Source organism: Podarcis muralis, chromosome 11, assembly GCF_964188315.1.
Source record: "Podarcis muralis chromosome 11, rPodMur119.hap1.1, whole genome shotgun sequence".
Lineage (NCBI taxonomy): Eukaryota > Metazoa > Chordata > Lepidosauria > Squamata > Lacertidae > Podarcis > Podarcis muralis.
Genome location: NC_135665.1, coordinates 49,614,188 through 49,630,395, shown reverse-complemented (window position 1 = coordinate 49,630,395; position 16,208 = coordinate 49,614,188). Strand labels below are relative to the sequence as shown.

General features: G+C 43.3%; 1 pseudogene; it reads right to left on the bottom strand.

Annotated features, from left to right (window-relative positions):
- Nucleotides 1-1,009: 1,009 nt before the first annotated feature.
- LOC144329251 (U2 spliceosomal RNA) lies at nucleotides 1,010-1,082 on the bottom strand (annotated as a pseudogene).
- Between the last annotated feature and the right edge of the window lie 15,126 nt (nucleotides 1,083-16,208).

Sequence of the window (16,208 nt, the reverse complement as noted above, 5' to 3'; positions counted from 1 at the left end):
TCCGGGCTTTCTTATTGGTCTACCTATTAACCCTTTCTCTCCCCCAATACAAACGTATCCCCGAAGAATAGCCATACACCACAGGGCAAGATATAGATATTTGTTATTATGAGTTGCCTCCAACTAACTTATAGCCCCACTGAAAATTTATGGGCTTTAATCATGTCCATTCATTTCAGCAGGTCTGCTCTAAGTAGGACTTACCCATGTGATTCAATCCCATGGGTACAAAATGCATGTTACAATTTAGCAAGACAATTGACCTAGGCAAGAAAGTTGGTGGAAGAAGGGAAACATAGCTTCAAACCTACTTATTTTATTGTATTTCTACCTTTCTCCTAAAGGAACCCAAGCAATCAGAATCCAGGAAGATGCCAAATAATCATAACTGTAAATATGGGAGAGACTGACTAATTCGGCGGTCACCAAAAACAGGGCTGGGATATTGCTAAGGGCTGGCACAGGCAAGAGCAAGCGCATCCCGCTTCACTGATTGAAGTGAAATGGGAAGTGCCTCCTTGCCCTGCCACTGCCACCACTGTACCTGTTTCTGCCACTGCTGCCGCCACTGCTGCTTCTGCACTCGCCCTGCTGCAGGCTGAGAAGAAGCACCAGTATCAGCTCCAATTTTGGGTGTGATCCTGTTGCAAGAGCTTGTGCAATTTCAACTGATACTAGTGCCACGTCTGCACGAGCAATGGGGCAGGCAGGGTGTCTGCAAGGCTGCTGCTTTGGGGACTTCAGCCACCTCAGTCCACCTAATGGCTGAACCATGTCTGGGCATAGGACACCTAAGTCTCAGGTCTTTTGCACTGAGCCCAAGATCTCCTGCCCTTTCCTCCTTTTTAAAACTTTTTTTAAAAAAATGCTTACAGGACAGGTGGGCAAACTGCAACATGCTACACCAGTGAGACCCCACCCACCTACATTCTTAACTTTGGGGCCCAGAAAATCCTGTTGGCTCAGAGGAACCCCTGACAATTTGCCCCCCACCCCCGGAACGTTGGCCTAAATGTGCACCTATGCATATAAAACCAGCACAGATACTACACTTGATCTTAGCCAAAAGGCCGAGAAGCGACCTTTATGCAAATTTGTGTCATGGGCTTGTGCACCCTAAGTCAGTTAAAGACCTAGTAACACCTCTAAACATGATATAATTATTATTATTATTATTATTATTATTCCACCCAAGCATCTCCAGTTGCTAGCTAGAGGCTCATCCTCGCAGGACCCCTTCTGTTTCTATTTAAGTTACGAGGTGAAGGTTAGGAGGTGCATTGCTGGTTGGCAATGGACCAAGTAATCCTGGAATGATCTTTGGTTCAGCAAGTTCAGCAACATCTGTCAGACTGTTGATAGGTGTACCAGGCTCAGATTCTGGAGATATATCCAAGTTGGTGGGACTTAACTGTATGATTTTTCAATGGTGGTACGCTATCTCCCACTTCTAGCACCTCTGCAACTGAGAGCTCAGTAAATGCCATAGGACAAAGCTTTCCCAACTTTTCATGTTGGTGACACGCTTTTTAGACATCCATCATTTCGTGAAACAGTGATTCAGTTTTCCTAGCAAGCCGGAGGTTAAACTAACCCCTTTCCAGCCCCGGGAGGAGAGCAGGGAGCGTTTGCGCTGCACACTGCAACCAACACGCTAATGTGCCGCGACCGACAGTTTGGAAAACTCTGCTGTAGGAGATGCAAAAAAACAAAGCTAAACAAAAAACAGCTCCCAATTCCCTGTCTATGTTCAAGCCTATTATATTTTCTGCATAGCCAGAGATTTACAGTACAATACCCAGCTGCAGTCCAATGTGATACAGTCTAGGAAAGGTATCACCACATTCTATTGCTGCGCATTTGAAGTGGTGTGGTTGTTTGTTCTGGAAGTTTCAGGTGTAAATGGCTGGTAATAACCAAATCAGTCTTGATGTGGGAGAACAGAAAGCATAGAGTAAGTATGGGGAGTCTGTAGACCTCTGTATGTTGCTGGACTGCAAGTCCCATCACCCATGACCAATGGCTATGCTAGCTGGAGCTGATGGGACCTGAAGTCCAACAACACCTTGAGAGCAATAGGCTCCACACTCATGGCATAGGGATGACAGTGGGAGACCCCATTAGCTAAAGTGGTACCTCAGGTTAAGAACAGTTTCAGGTTAAGAACGGACCTCCAAAACAAGTACTTAATCCGAGATACCACTGTACAGAGAGAATTAAGAAAGCGAAGAAAGGATACGAAGTGGGGAGGTGTTGTGCAGACTAGACTGAGGTGGGAGAATGTATGCATGTTTACTTACATATGGAGCTAAATAAGGAGCCCCTAAAGACATTTCAGAAAGTCGTTTAGATTAAAGCAAGGCGTTTTTTGTAGGCAAGGTATCAATATTATCTGCTCAACACAATAGAAGCAATACAATGGCAGGCCCTGACAAAGAGAGCTGCTCCTTCTCAGCAAATATTTGACTGCCATGTGACAGCCCTTACAAGCTAAGGGATTTAGGGTAGTCATTTGGGACTGATGTGGAGCTGAACAGAAAAGGAAAGAAATGTATATGGTTTTCAGTTTTTCATATACAGTGGTACCTCTAGTTAAGTACTTAATTCATTCCGGAGGTCTGTACTTAACCTGAAACTGTTCTTAACCTGAAGCACCACTTTAGCTAATGGGGCCTCCTGCTGCTGCCGCGCCACCAGAGCGCAATTTCTGTTCTCATTCTGAAGCAAAGTTCTTAACCTGAAGCACTATATCTGGGTTAGCGGAGTCTGTAACCTGAAGCGTATGTAACCTGTAGCGTATGTAACCCAAGGTACCACTGTAACCAGCTTTCCATGGCCACAGCATATATGCCATTATCTGTATCAGAACTGTCTTTTGCTACTGGGCCTAATACAATTTGTTGACCTGTGGGAGAATTGTGGGAGAGATCTGCTCATAGTTCCACCAATATGCACAGTTCACAGAGCAGTGCCTTCTTCACTGTGGCACCCCAGCTGTGGAATTCACAAAGTTTCAGTTGTTCCCAATGTTCATTTTCTCAGGCATATAGAACTGGTTGATAACTGGGTTGCTACTGGATTGTCTGCAGTGTTGGTACAGTAATTAATTTCCCCCCTGTTTTATATTGCTGGTTTTGTGAGTGGGTGTGCATATCTGGTGTCTATTGTTATGTACTGCCCTAGGAATTCTAAAGTTAAAAGCCAGGATCCAAATTCAGTAATAAACAAATAAATAATATTTAATCTAACTTCTATTATCATATCTGCCCACACACATTTACCTAACTGTTGCAAACTTTTATTTCTCCTGAAATGCAACCCTAATGCATGTTTACTCAAAAGAGAAGTCTAGATGTTTGCTATGATTACCATGTGGAATTGGGTTCTGTGGCTGTCACAAGGTCGGAACACATTTCTTATTTTATTTATTTTTCTAAAGCATTTTTATACTGCCTTTCATCGGATCAGATTTTAGGGCAGGGAACAGAAAATAAAACATGAGAAAACTGTAGGTAAAATTTTATAACAGACCAAAACCATTCTTCCTTTCCTCCTTTCTTCAAAAGCAGAGGGCATGCACATTGCTTCTGAAAAGTCACACTTCCCTTTAATTTCCAATCTCTATATTTACCTAATATCTATCTACATACAATAAAAATGCAAGAATGTCACCATGTGGCAGTTCACTTGGCCACAGACAGGGGGCACTGCAAATGACAGCATGATGACAAACTGGGGTTTCAGAGCCACCAGGTCACCATAGCAGCATCAGAGGATGGTGGTGCGGGAACTGGAGATGCGGGTAACCTTGGGTGGGCAGATTGGCAGATGACCAGGTAGCCCAAGAAAGCCACACAGGTTTGGTGAGCTCTAGCGGGAGGAGTGGCTTTGGTGAGAAGTAAAGGGAGGAATAGTAGAACATATGTATTGTTGTTCTCTCCTTACTTCTCCTGGAGATGGAAAGGGAAGATTTAGAACAAGGCAAGTCTCAGCATGTGGTTATTAGGGTCTCGGAAAGGCATTCATTAGACAAGGCACTTCAGGGACCAACAGGCTCTTCAAGGCCCTCAATTGTACTGGGGTTATCATGCCCCTTCCATGATCTGGGATATGTGGGATCTTGAACGTTCAAAGCAGGGCTTCCAATTTTCACTGATTCACTGCTCTGTGCATCTAAGGCAGCTCTCTGTGCCATATCCCATAATCCATTGGTAGGGAATGGGGGAGGTGCAGTGTGTGTGTGTGTGTAGGTAGGTAGAGATGTAAACATTTCTGGAAATTTTGAAGCCATGAGAAAAACACAGCCCCCCCATTTTTTCAGGAAAAAATAGAAATTTTGGGGGGAAATGGGGGAAAAAGTTCAATGTGGAGTAGTTTTACAAATTGCAAGAAACAGAGTGTATATAAAAGTATTATGCTCGCAATAAAACAGGTAACCACCCCTTTCCCTCAAAAGCAACAAAAAAAGCAAGAAACCGTAAACATAAAAAATAATCAGATTTGCCCCTTAGCACCAACAGCAAATAAAGTTAAGGTCTGCCTCAATTTTTAACTCCATAGAAGGTCTACCCTTTGAGTAATGCTTAAAAAAAGAAAAGAAACAGAAGACACAACATACACATGCAGTTTATTCTATCTCATTTTCTGAACTACTGCTATCATTTCTCGTTTCTCTTCCTCTTTGTCATTTTTCTCATGGACTTCTAAAAACTTTAGGTTTGTACGGAGTGAAACAAGCTTTTCTTCCCTTTCACAGGTCAGTTTGTTTCTTGATTTGGTATGAATATTACCAAACATCGGCCAGATTCTTTCATATGCGGCAGAAGATGCAGGAATCTGCAGTAAGTGAGATGCAAGAGATGCCAGAGGTTGCGTGGTGCAGAGACCTTGCCACCATGTTTTGCAGAATCCCAGAATGCATTCCTGGCCCAAATCCCTGAAGATGTTCTATATTCTGCAACATTTGAAAGTACTTTTCCAACATCAAGTCCTAAGTGCGCAGCTTGTTTCGTAATCCAGTCAAATTCAGCAGCTGTATCACTTATACCATAGGCTTTGAATCTTTGATCCAGTAGATTTGCAGCAGCATGTATTGGATGGCAACAAAATTCTTCTCGTTTCTTAATAAAATCTTTCACGTTACCTTTTTCAGCAGTTGTAAGTGGAGATGCACTTAGGTTTTCAGAAACAGGTGTTTTTATCATAGCCATGTGGTTAGGAATTTCTGACAAAAGTGTAGTGTCTGATTCAGATGAATTGCTGAAAAAAATGGTGTTAAAATTTGTAGGGAGTTCTGCAGCTGAACCCAAAACACGTCCTCATCAAGCACAGTGTTCCTTATATTCCTGGGAATTTTAAGATCCTTAGTTATTACTGTTGCTTGAAGAGCTTCTTTGTTTTTTAGTAAACTTTCAAAGGAGATCACCACTCTACCCTAATGTGTTTTACTACAGAGCTTCATTCAGTGTCACTAGATTTTACTTTCTTGGGCTCCATGATCACTGCAGATGGTGACAGCAGCCACGAAATTAAAAGACGCCTGCTTCTTGGGAGAAAAGCAATGACAAACCTAGACAGCATCTTACAAAGCAGAGACATCACCTTGCCAACAAAGGTCCGTATAGTTAAAGCTATGGTTTTCCCAGTAGTGATGTATGGAAGTGAGAGCTGGACCGTAAAGAAGGCTGATCACCAAATAATGGATGCTTTTGAATTATGGTGCTGGAGGAGACTCTTGAGAGTCCCATGGACTTCAAGAATATCAAACCTATCTATTTTTAAGGAAATCAGCCCTGAGTGCTCACTGGAAGGACAGATCGTGAAGCTGAGGCTCCAATACTTTGGCCACCTCATGAGAAGAGAAGACTCCCTGGAAAAGACCCTGATGTTGGGAAAGATTGAGGGCACAAGGAGAAGGGGATGACAGAGGACGAGATGGTTGGACAGTGTTCTCGAAGCTACCAGCATGAGTTTGACCAAACTGCGGGAGGCAGTGAAAGACAGGAGTGCCTGACGTGCTCTGGTCCATGGGGTCACAAAGAGTCGGACACAACTAAACGATTAAACGACTAAACAACAACAATTTTATTCTGTGCTTTTTTTCTGCTTGCTTCTTCTTGAAGACTGTGGTGAAACATGAGTAGCTTTTACATATTTAATAACTTCTTTAGCTCTTCTGTAAATCCTTTGAAGGGTGTCCAGTTTCATGAAGTCACTAAGATGTAAGATCAGTCCATGAGATGCACATCCTATTGCAGTAATATGAGGGTGTTTGTCCATTGTGATTTCCCATGCAGCTTTCATATTACTTGCATTGTCAGTCAGCAAAGCAAATACTTTACCACTCTCAATTCTCTCTAAAACTGCACATATTTCACTGCTGATATACTCTGCAGTATGTCTGTTCTCTCCAGTTTCAATGCTTCTAAAAAAGACTGGTTGAGGTGTTGTTATCACAAAGTTGATGATTCTTTCTCCCCGAACATTTGTCCACCCCTCTGTAAGTACTGCAAGACATAGTGCTTCACTGATTTTTCCTTGCACAGATTCCATCACACGCTCATGTTCTGACTCCAAAAGGGAGTCATATCAAGGAATGTCTGCTTGGCAAATGATATGATGGTCATAATAATTTAAAAGCTTCCTGTCAATATGCATTTTCAGTTATTGACAATGCTGATCCAGAGGCATATATTGCTCTTGCAAGGGCATGATCAATTTTCTACTGATTTTCAGGTGTCATTTTATCTATAAATGAAGGTATGGTGCATTTTTGTGAGGCAGATGATTTGCAACACTTCTTTACGTGAAGAAACAGCAGCAGAAATAGTATTACTGGAATTAGAACTCTGGAAGGAAAAGCTACTTGCACTTTCATTCTGGTCCTCATCATTTAATTCCATAAAGTATGTTTTAATGTCTTTAGGGCACCTCTGGCGCGCAAGTATGTGTTTTGTCACCCTTGTAGCATTTGGAAAAGAGTATTTCTTCTCACGATATTTGCAAATTGCAGCTTTGCTCTCAGCAGAAACTGCCCTGTGGAAATGTTTCCAAACTCTAGGTGTTGGTCTCACCATTTTACTAAGAGGAGAAAAACCAATTTACTGACCAGACTATAGATAAACATTCTGCTGTGATGGTGGAGAACATTAATAGGAATCATTTAAGGGCTACAAAAAAGAAACTAATTTGTCAGACAAATTTACCCTCTTACCTGTCCGTTAAGGCCTGAGAGGAGGACAGAAAGTATCACCTCCTGTATACCAACAATTACTCAACTCTAGGACGTTCGAGGTACACGAGTAAACTAAACTGGAGGCTTTTCCATTCAGTGCCCCCTAGTGCCACAAATGCATATTATCTCCTATTTGAGAACTGCATATAGAAGTACAGTGTTACTTGAATACTATTCCAGGATTTGCTTGTCTCCAGCGGAGAGAACTTGCAATAATGTAAGACTTTACAAAAAGTCTCAGAAATATTTCATTAAGGTCTTCATGTTATACAGTTTGAATACCATGTCATAGATATATTATTTATCATTGGAAAAGAACATGTTCCACACAATTCCTTTTTCCATTTTTCCGGGGGGAAAACAGCTTTAGAAAAAACAAGGGGAAAACTTGTTTTTCTCCCCCCCCCCCAATTTTTCTGGCTTTTGTCCAGGCCTTCCCATCTCTAGGTGGAGGCGTTTGGTACAAAGCATTACCTCTTTTTCACAAGCAGAAATGCTTTCTGCTGGTGCAAAGCTACCAATGGAAACAGCGTAACATTGAAATACTGCTGGTTATCTGAGGAACTGATGGTTGAAAAGACTTGTGTATGCTTTATAAATGAAAAGAAGGCTAAAAGCAAATCTCTTAATTGGAGTGGTTGAAAATATAATGGAATTTTAGATTTATATATATATATGTTAAAAATGAGTATGTTTCAGGAATATGGTTAATTTTTACTTTCCCCTCTTTCAAAGATTCTAAGCTGCGGTGAGGTTTTGCAGTGATTCTGAGGTCATGCAGAGATTCTAAAGCATTTGAGGTCATGCTGGATACTCTTTGGAAACACGCTGTTCCTACACCGGTGACAGTTCAGCTCCTGTCCTGAACATTTCAACCATCATAAAAACAACACACACACACACCTCCAGTAAGTTTGCAAACCCCAGCTAAGTTTACAAAGTGAATTGGGTATTACAAGCAAATGTAATTCAGGAAGGCTGACTGAGACGCTACCCGTGCCCATTCTTAATGTGAAAGGATGTGTCTTTTAAGAGACCTTTCAGACAGCCAGTATTTTGTGGAAGGGATTCAAGCACACACACAAACTTTAGGTTTGTGCAGTTTAAGTGGATTAAAGGACTCTGCTGCTGTTTGCACAAGAGAGTCACTTTTTTAAAAAGAAAAGAAAACCTTTTAAAGCTTCAGGATCTGTCCTTCCAGTGAGCACTCAGGGCTGATTTCCTTCAGAACGAATAGGTTTGATCTTCTTGCAGTCCATGGGACTCTCAAGAGTCTCCTCCAGCACCAGAATTCAAAAGCATCAATTCTTCGGCAATCAGCCTTCTTTATGGTCCAGCTCTCACTTCCATACATCACTACTGGGAAAACCATAGCTTTAACTATACACACCTTTGTTGGCAAGGTGATGTCTGCTTTTTAAGATGCTGTCTAGGTTTGTCATTGCTTTTAAAAGACATCTGAAGGCAGCCCTGTTTAGGGAAGTTTTTAATGTTTAATGCTGTGTTGTGGTTTTTAATATTCAGTTGAGAGCTGCCCAGAGTGGCTGGGGAAACCCAGCCAGATGGGTGGGGTATAAATATTAAATTATTATTATTATTATTATTATTATTATTATTATTATTATTACTACTACTACTACTACAGAGGGGCCCAGATGTATCTTTACATATATGTATAGCAGATTTGTAAATTTTATTGCAATTCTGTTCAATAGTTCTGTGCCCCAAAGTCCTTCAAGCACCAAACAAAGACTCCTGAGATATTTCAAAATGCTCAAGTCCCCCACAAGTCCCAAGAAGATACGCAGATGATGGGCTCCTGATGTCTAGGGCAGAGAAAGAACAGAGCTCTATTAAATAGGAACCTCCAGTTTTGGGATTCTCCTACCAACTGATACCAAAGTTTTGTACTCATTTGGTACCATTTGGTACTGTGAACCTTACATTTCGTGAAGCCCCCCAAGCTGAGTAATTGAAACATCAAACCAGGGTTTGCAGTTAACACCCCCAAATCCAACATTGTCTGATTCACTCCAAACCGGTGCCAAAATTTTGCATTCGTTTTGTGCTGCGAACCCTATATTTTGCACTGCCCCCCAAACTGAGTAATTGATACACAAACCAGGGGTCACAGGTACCCGCCCCAAACCCAGCATTGTCCGATTTGTTTCTATTTAATAATGCTGACGAGTTGCTCGGAAGCCAGTTGCCGCCTGCCTCTTGTTTCTCCAATTACTGCTTGAGCGTACAAGGAGAGTCCTTGTCGCTGACGATGGACTCATTCGGCAGCCTGAGGTTTTGTAAACACAAACCAGCTCCCTGACATGGGTGAAGTCACGTAGAAGAGGGACACTTTCCTGAACCTTGGGTCATGCCCAGGGCTCTCTCCAGAGGAAGCCTGTTGAAACCAGAGGGAACAGCACACAGCATACAGAGGCAGCAACCTGAGCCAGTGGCAGTGAGGAAAGAGCGGCTTCAGTCTGTTCCCTGAGAGCCCAGGACAAACACAAACAAGGAGCAAGAAACAAGACCGTGTGCTTATAACATATTTAGCTGTATCATTGACACATGTGATTGATGCATAGCTAGAATCTGAACCCACTGGACCTTCCCTTCCGAGAGGCAAGTTCAGGGGAGCGATGGCAAGGTCGCTCTCTTGACTGTCCTTTCTTGAAAACGTTTTCATTCAGACAAAGACCACCACAGCCAAGCACAAATGAACAACCACACCCTAGGCCAACCCCAACCTCTCTCGTCACCAAAGGAACACAAGTGAACAGCAAAGAACCTGCACAAGCAACGCTGACACCAAACCCTACATATAGTAAGTAAAATAGAAACATCGCCACCCAACCCCATCCCCACCCATCTCCCCCCCCTCCACCTCTTCCCCCCTTTTCTTCCCAATGTCTCAACAAATGAAACTGATTTGTAAAAATGTTACATGGGGGAAAAATATATACGCGAGAGAGAGAGACATTAAACACACTTTTGTAAATCAAGAAAATCTTTAATAAAAAAGAAAAAAAACACGTTTTCACTCAGGGCCAAACTGGATGCAGCGTTAAACGTTTCTTCGCTTTTGATGTGCAGATTTGTTCGGTTTAAGAAAAGCTCATAACACCAAATGAATGGCGAGGGAAGGGTGCTGATAATTGTTGAAATCGCAGGGAGGGGGATTTAAACATCTCTCCCCCTCTTATGGACTGGAAGAAAACCCCTCTTCTGAAGATGATGCCAATGGAGGTTTTCCTCCCCATGCAAATAGCAACTGGGGAGAGGGGGGTTTTGACAGGGCAACAGAGGAAAGAGTTAAGTCCCCTTCCTCGCTTGCTGTCCTCTGTTGGAAGCAGGATACTGGATCAGATGGAGCTATGGTTTGATCAAGCAAGGCTCTTACTTTGTTATATGAATATTACAAGAAGGGCCAGCCCAAATGTGAGGGGGCTGCTTCATGCAATAAATGCCGGGGGGGGCAGGGGGAGAGAGAGAGAGAGATACTATGGTGTAGCACCGTTGGAGGACACAGCTATGTCCACCAAGGAGAAAAACACCTTGGTTCTGGTCTTGACTACAATTAAATAGGGCCAACTTGAGAGCAGAATCAAGGCAAGCAGTCACTCAGGGGAGCAATATTTTTAACAGTGGCAACAAAGCAATAAATAATCTTTTATCAGGCATCCTCCAGGGCACCGAAAAGGGACTCTGGGTTGCATCACGTTGATTGTACTGCACTTAACCAGGGTAGCAAAATGTCCACAACTAGCCCCAGGATTAAGACTACATTCCAGTACACATTCACTTATAGGTTCCACAGAACTCAGCGGCACTCACATCCAAATAAACATGTATCCGCCTTGGTAGAGCATGAGACTCTTAATCTCTGGGTTGTGCGTTCAAGCCCCATGTTGCGCAAAAGATTCCTGCATTGCGGAGGCTTGGACTAGATGACCCTCATGGTCCCTTCCAACCAGTGGCGTAGCGTGGGTTGTCAGCACCCGGGGCAAGGCAAGTAATTTGTGCCCCCTAACCCGTGTATTTGCGCCCCCTAACCTGTGGATTTGCGCCCCCTAACCCTAACCCCCAGATGTTGCGCCCGGTGCGGCCGGCCCCCCCTGCACCCCCCACGCTACGCCACTGCTTCCAACTCTACAATTCTATGATTCTATGTATAAGGTCAGGCTGAACATGTGCTAAAATCATTCCAAATAGTAGCCATGCAAGAATTAACCCTCTTACTTACATTTTCGATATATATATATATATATATATATATATATATATATATATATATATGCAGGTTTTGGTGTCCTCGGGTGTCTTCCCGTGTAAAAGTTGGGGTGTCTAGGCGACGTTTCGACGAGGTCTCACTCGTCATCTTCAGGCTGGTGCTTTCGGCTTCTTGTTACTGGAACAGAGCAGGATCTCAGTGTTTGAGTTCCTATAAATACTGTTGAGGAGGTGTGGCCTCTAATGTTCTTGGGCAGAGAGGAAGTTCCCAGGCTAGTGTGCCTTTTCTTCTAAAAGGCACACTAGCCTGGGAACTTCCTCTCTGCCCAAGAACATTAGAGGCCACACCTCCTCAACAGTATTTATAGGAACTCAAACACTGAGATCCTGCTCTGTTCCAGTAACAAGAAGCCGAAAGCACCAGCCTGAAGATGACGAGTGAGACCTCGTCGAAACGTCGCCTAGACACCCCAACTTTTACACGGGAAGACACCCGAGGACACCAAAACCTGCATTCCTGTACCCGTGAAAATCTACGAAAGCATATATATATGGTGCAGCATTTTTAGCTCTCATGTTGGCATTTTCAAACACAAAGCCAGAATTTCCGTAAAGTAACATTCTAAATAAATTAAAAGGAGAGTTAAGGCAGGGAGGGACGCACACCCCGGCATCTTAGATTTGCACAAAAAGAATCCGGCTGTTGCTTAGAAGCTCTCTGGACCCAAAGTGAAAGGCTCACCCTCTGAACCATTCGGCTTACAAGAAATGGAATTTTCCATAAATATGTGTGTCACTGTGCTGATGGAAAGCTACATAGCTATCCCTACCCTGCAGTCCAATGTTTTCAAAAGGGAGTGGTCCCACCCCCTGGGTGGGGCAATGGTATTACCTAAAAAGGTAAAGGTACCCCTGCCCGTACGGGCCAGTCTTGACAGACTCTAGGGTTGTGCGCCCATCTCACTTAAGAGGCCAGGGGCCAGCGCTGTCCGGAGACACTTCCGGGTCACGTGGCCAGCGTGACAAAGCTGCATCTGGCAAGCCAGTGCAGCACACGGAAACGCCGTTTACCTTCCCGCCAGAGCGGTCCCTATTTATCTACTTGCACCCGGGGGTGCTTTCGAACTGCTAGGTTGGCAGGCGCTGGGACCGAGCAACGGGAGCGCACCCCGCCACAGGGATTCGGACCGCCGACCTTTCGATTGGCAAGCCCTAGGCACTGAGGCTTTTACCCACAGCGCCACCAGAGGCAGGGGGCAGCAGGGGGGCACTGGAGGTGTCAATGACTATCAGATTTTGAAAATCTTGTATCACTGGCTCAAGTTCATCAGTTTAACTTCCTTCCGCAGGGCCTGTAAGACAGAGCTATTCTGCCTGGCTTTCAATTAGAACTTAGCCTGATCTTTTATTCCCCTTCCTTCCCTCCCCCTCCCCTTTTTATGAAGATTACCCGCTCTGGGATCCCACAGCTAATTCTCCCCTGGTCTCCTCGCTGGCCCAAATAGGACTAATTTAGCCAGCTAGCCCTGGTGATCATCTAATATTTATTGGATAGATTTCCCCCTGGACGCGGGTGGCGCTGTGGGTAAAACCTCAGTGCCTAGGACTTGCCGATCGCATGGTCGGCGGTTCGAATCCCCGTGGCGGGGTGCGCTCCCGCTGTTCGGTCCCAGCGCCTGCCAACCTAGCAGTTCGAAAGCACCCCCGGGTGCAAGTAGATAAATAGGGACCGCTTACCAGCGGGAAGGTAAACGGCGTTTCCGTGTACGGCTCTGGCTCGCCAGATGCAGCTTTGTCACGCTGGCCACGTGACCCGGAAGTGTCTGCGGACAGCGCTGGCTCCCGGCCTCTAGAGTGAGATGAGCGCACAACCCTAGAGTCTGTCAAGACTGGCCCGTACGGGCAGGGGTACCTTTACCTTTTACCTAGATTTCCCCCTAAATTGATTTTGAATTCTGAATTTATTGTTATTCACGTTTTATACTGTATTTTATGCTGTTTTTGTTGCATCAATTAAGTGTTTTATATTTGTTGTTAGCCGCCCTGAGCCCGGTTTTCTGAATCGGGAAGGGCGGGGTATAAATAAAAAAAAATTATTATTTTATTATTATTATTGAATTAATTAAGCTAAATAGTTTTAACTGTATTTTGAATAATGTTACAGTGTTTGATTTTATTGTGTTATTGTGTTCCTTAGTGGGCCATGCAAACCATTGTTCTGAATGTTTTTAATGGGGCATGGTACCAGGCACTGGGGATGAGTTAATAGAGTCAAATTCAACATGTCCAAAGAGGAACTAACTCCAGTCCACATTCACCCCTTTTACAAAACGAACTTCAGTTCACATTTTGTTCACAGTTCTATTCAAGTTCACCCAAACCACCCTCAGCAATTTCTTTTTCAGCATTCAGAACGTGACCGGCTGCTGTGCTGAACTCTAAAACATACTTAAGAAGGCTAACGAACCATCAACACACACACACATAGAGCAAAAAATATGTTATGTATTCAGTGGTCTGTGGTTGCCTGAACCTGAGTCTGGACTAAGGATTCTGAGCTCCTGTGTTCTGATTCGATGCATGACGTCCAATCACAGAACATTTCAGAACATTTGGGCCTCTGCCATTGGCCCTTGAACTCTGAGTCATGATTTGCAGCTTGGAAGTTTAGACAGCCAATCGTGTTGGGGGTAGGAGTGGCCCAAGCCTTCAGGAATGTATATAAGCAGTTGCTTTGCCCCTGTTTCCCACTTACCGTATGTAGTTCAATAAAGGTTCTTGCTGTTATCGCTGTGTCTTGCCTCGTGGGATCCCACCTACAGTTCAAAACGCATGTAAGAGAATGAACTTTGAAGATGAATCAGAAACCATTCAAAGTCATACTCCCAGATGAACTCAATTCACATTCAGTTCACCTGGAAGTTATGGAAATCACTTTCAAGTGTAGCTCAGAGCTTTTTGAACTAATTTGGTGGACTTTGTTAAATAAAAGTAGTTCAGTCCAAAGACCTCTCCAGGGTCTGGGGGAGGCATTTTCCTTCTGCATCAGATGCCATTTGATCCTTTTGTAAAACTAGATCCGCCAGGAATGTTCCTTGGGGAATTTTGCATGCTAAGCATTTGCTCTGCCCAGCCTTCCTCTCCCTTTGGCCAGTCCCCGTTGTCAAACTTTAGACTGTAATTTCCTTGGAACAGGGACTTGTCCTTTTTTGGGTTACATACTGCAAAACGCCATGTGCACAGATGGTGCGACATCCATCATCGTCATCATAATCCAGCCATCTGTGAACAGGCGGAAAATCTCAAACTCACAGAGAATAGCAGATCCAGCCTTTTTAGGTTGGCAAAAACCCGCTTCAGGAAACATTATTGCTGTGTACTGGAAAAGGATTCCGTTTTGCTCGCTGAAGCAATCGCTTCTGCTTTTATTCAGGTTTTCTTTTCATGACTCTGATCATTTTTCTTACCTTGCCCCATTGCAAAATGTTTACATAGGTCAGCGAACTTATACCATCCCTGCGGCTTTTGAAACAAAAACATGTTTCTTTTGATGTTCCCTTACAGGGAGACACATTTTATTTACTGATCCTGCGCCACCCCCTTCTCCTTGTGTTTTAGGTTATGTTTCCTTCTGGAAAGTGTGTTTCCAAAAGCCAGCAACTCAGAGTGAGCTTCCCAGGGGGTGAATGAGCATGTGGCATATTCTGAATTCCTTTCCCATCTTGGATAACACTCTTAAGTATCTCTGGAGAGAGACGAGGCTTCTTTTAAATCAAACTCTGACCTCTTTTACTAAGGGTCGCTTCAACCGTTAAACGCAGTTTCCAACACAGAAGGCATTTCCTTGAGGGGTGTAGTGAGCAGAGTGTCATACGAGACTTGGATTCGAAAGCTGTGCACTAATCACAGTGATGCGTTTGGGGCGTTAAATTGTATGCCAGACCCCACTAATCCCTGGATCCAGCAAGTGTTAAAATATAAGGCAGGCTAGCTTCCTGATGAGGTAATAGCCTGGGTGATGAGCCATTAAGGGAACTAAGGAAAGAGGTTCTGTGTGAGATTGCAAACGAGTGGCGTCCCTCCCGCAACTCACAGATAATTAAAAGGACAAAGCCTGAGTTTACAGTTGAGTTGTAGTTTTTTTATAGTAAATTTTGTTGAGGTTGATAAAGGGAAATACAAAGCTTAATATAAAATACCTTTTTCATCCAAACTAAAGCATTAAATCTAAATAAAATAAAAGCATAGAGGGAATTGGAGAGAGAGAGAGAGAGAGAGAGAATAAGAAGTAGAAAAGATATTAAAAGAGAGAGAGAAATACAGTTAAGAAAATAAAGAACTTCCAGTGTCTGCCCACTATATATAAACAATATTCACTTAATCCAATCCAATATAACACCCAGCAACACCACTTTCTATAAACAAACATTATCTTCAATCTTCAAATCCAAACGTCATTATTTCATTTTCTTTTTCATGCAAAAAGTCTATGAAAGGTTTCCAATCTCTAGTAAATGTTAACAATGACTTTTGTTTGATTAAGCATGTCAATTTCTCTGTCTCAGCTAACTCCATTAATTTTTAAAACCACTCTTTCATTGTTGGTAATGACGAGTCATTTCCAGCTTTGTGTATATAGAAGTCTCAGTGCCGTGGTTATATACTGAAGCAAAGTTCCATAGTCCTTTTCTAACTGTTGAGTTGTAGTGATCTGACCTGGAAGGAAAGCAGAGAGCTGGAGAAA